This window comes from Coregonus lavaretus (genome assembly GCF_964263955.1).
Source record: "Coregonus lavaretus genome assembly, chromosome: 20".
Classification (NCBI taxonomy): Eukaryota; Metazoa; Chordata; class Actinopteri; order Salmoniformes; family Salmonidae; genus Coregonus; species Coregonus lavaretus.
The window spans coordinates 14,172,186-14,175,689 of NC_140007.1; positions in this window are offsets into that span (position 1 = coordinate 14,172,186).

Consider the following 3,504-nt stretch of genomic DNA (forward strand, 5'->3'; position numbering starts at 1 on the left):
CTTGATCAATGAGAGAATATCAGAAACCAAAAAGATGGCAGTAAATACTGTATATATTCTTTATTATTTCATGACACAAACATTTATTTAATTCAATAACGTAGCATTTCCTAAATTCCAAAGCGATCGAAGTTGAGAAGACACCAGTGCCTTCCGAGTTTAGAATTAATAAGAGTCTATTGACGCACCCGTGTGTCAATCTAAATAACATCATTTTAAAAATCCCCATCAAAATCCATCAGTTTAAGCTAGCTAAATCAAGTTTTGCATGGGCTGCTTCTCAATCCACCACATCCGCCTATGTCAGCCTTCCGCATCTGCGGTGGAAGGTGGCCGAGCTACAGCGGTGTTTGTCAGACAATGAGACATCCCACAAATTGGTCTTGTCACGAAAACGTCTGTAGCGTCCGAAAGGTTTGGCCTACAAACCATTACTCTATGGAAAGGGGAGACTCTCACAAACACCATGGTGTCTCTGTTTTGCTCCATGACCCCCACAAGTGTCACGGGACTCGTCTGAAGGTAACACATACAAACGAATGGAAGTATGGAGGTGTTTTGTGCCAACAAAAATAAGGGGTTAAATATGTGTCCAAAAAAACAAATATATTTCCTGAGCTTTCTTATATCTCCTAGATACAGGACAGACACTTCAAAACCTTATTCCTTATGATGTATTTTTGGACTGTCTTTTTTGCCATTTATGAATGTGTTATTCAATGCGTTTCTATGGGCTATAGTAGGCCAAATTCAATATTTTATCCCCCCCCCCAAAAAAATTATAATGTTATACCTTAAAGGGGTCCTAAAATTCCAAATCCAATAGCTAAATGATCCATGGAAAGAGCCTAAAATTAGTTGACCACAATGGATTTACATTTAAGTCATTTAGCAGACGCTCTTGTCCAGAGCGACCTACAGTCGGTGCAATCAAGGTAAGACAACCACATCGAAGTCATTGCAAGTATAAGAAAAGCAGCAATTAGCCAAATCAGTACGAGTAAGAAAGACAAGAACAGCACAGGAATTAGGTGTTCGTATTTTTGTTGTTCAAAATGTCTATTTGATTCATCTGTCCGTCTTCCCGACCCCTTATTCAATTCATTCCAAGGAATTGATTAACAATGATACTTGACCTCACATTTGTGTTGTGTTGAAATGCCAGAAAGGATTTCGACAACGTCACGCCTTCAGTTAAGCATAGCTAGCTTAATGCCACACAGACAGACACTGTCAGTGAAAGTAAACACCAGTGGACTTGAGATTCTCCTCCTCTCTGCCTCCTCTCAGAAGGGGGTTGATGTGGCTGGGCCCCCCTACTGGGATTCTCCTCCCCCAGTCCCCCTCACCTCCTCCCCTGTTAAGTTTGCAAAGTCCAATTTTCAGCTAATATTAGGGTCATGACAGACAGTGCAAAGGGCTTGGTTGGACATAATGGCAACAGAATAGTAAATATCAGGAGCACTAAAATGGGTGGGGTGGAGGTTAGGGAAATTTCCACGGAGCAGAGGGGCGCAGTGCGGAGGAATAGATTTTCCATTTGAGTGTGTCACATTAGATTTTCGGAGGTTGCCGGGTGGCAGGTACATGTAATTAGTAACACTTTAACGTTGTAATGATGCTTTTTATTTAGCCGCAACGTCGGCTCATGAATGCATAAGGAGCTGCTCTCCAGCTGTGCCCGCTAACCCGTGGAGTGGGGGTAGAGAGAGGGCCATGGGGGGCCGGGCTGAGGCAAAGCGATCTCTCTCTCTCTCTCTCTCTCTCTCTCTCTCTCTCTCGCTCTCTCTCTCTCGCTCTCTCTCTCTCTCGCTCGCTCTCTCTGCCTTTTTGTCTCTGCAGCTCTCCATTGTACCTGTGGCCCCACAGTGAAAGAGGAGCACAGCTGTAAGGAAGCCTGTGGCATGGCCACTTCCCCCACAAGCCACTGCTTCAGAGGGCCTCACTGTTCATTTCCTTCTCATCTCGGGTGTGAAATCGCCAGCGATGTGGCACTGACCTCCGGTATTACGGGGTCAAGTGCTGAGATCTGATGTACGTCTGTCTCTCGGGTCCCGGAATCTGACAGACATATTGAGGAGGAAGGAATAGGGACCTGTAGGTGTGATGTCAACCACAGCTAAGGAAACAGTATCTAACTTTATCATGTCATAACATGTGATAATACCTGCCTCATCAGTGGAGAAGCAATAGCAAACATTCTAGTTATACGGTTAAATGAAATTGTCATTTGAACAAACAGCAGTATGCATCACCCAGAGCCCCCCGCGGCTCCTCTACCCGCCAAGAAATTAAACGCCTCTCCTTGAAATTAAACGCCTCTCCTTTCATATAGCTCCCAATTTATTCTGACTCTCAATCTGAAACGCACAAGTTAACATCTTTTCTTCTCAGGCGGATTCATAATCAGGTATAAACAACTACTTTGGTGTGGATTGAGAGAAGAGGCAAGAGAGTAGGGTGGGGGGGGTGGGGGGGGGGGGGGTGAGAAGAGAAGCATCTGAGCAGATAACCATTAGATATGATTCCCACGATAAGAAGTCATCATTTGGCTCTTAGAGATAACTGCAGGGGCTGCCAGGCTCAACCGCTGCAGTTTACTGTTTGTTTTTTCTTCCCCCTTTTTCAAATTGTTATCTCATCTGTTGAAGGGGGTTTTCATCTTAGATGATTTTCTTCTCTCTTTTTTTGTATCATCCCCAGAAGGTGAGATCACAAGCTTGCAGAAGGCAAAACGATGGACAAAATACAAATATTTGAAAATGTATTTCATGGTAATTATGTCAAGTTTCATGGCCCCGGCACAGTACTGAGGCACAGCCTGGATGCCTTAATTTGTATAGAAATTGTAATCATTTGTTCATTTCAAGGTGAAAATTACATTTTTTTATTTAAATTGTATCCTGCATGATAGGCTATTATCTAGAAAAATTGTCTCTGTGTATTAGTCTATGCCCAGGCTTCACGCCTATTAGGAGCTCCCTTCTTTTTAAAAAGGGTTTATGTACGTATTCCCTGACTAAATATTTGGTGGGGTTTCTTCTTTATTTGGGTTTGCCACTGTCTCAACTCATTTACATACTTGGCATTGATATGATTTGGTCTTAAAACTCAACTGATCTTTATTTATGTAAATAAAGACCTCTGCATTTTTTATCTTATCTCATATTTTTACTTCTCTGCATTCAACAACTTAAGGTTCTTTTTAAGTTAAAATCCCAAGGGCGTTCTTTCTTTGCCCCCTTTTTTTCCTTGGTGAGACGGCAGGCGACGAGGGTGGTGGTATTGACACTTCATCTGGCATTGAAAGGAAGAGTTTACAGATGGGGCTAAAGACTTTTGCTTCAAATGTGTCGACTGGGCTCTTTTCATCAATGAGGCTGATTGAGTGTCTTCGGAGAGCAGTGGGGTTAGTAAAGACCTCCAGTTTCCTCCCAGCTTAATACTGAGAGTGATGCTGGAGTGTGGGGATTAGAGAATGGGGTTCTAGGAGAGGGCAGGGAG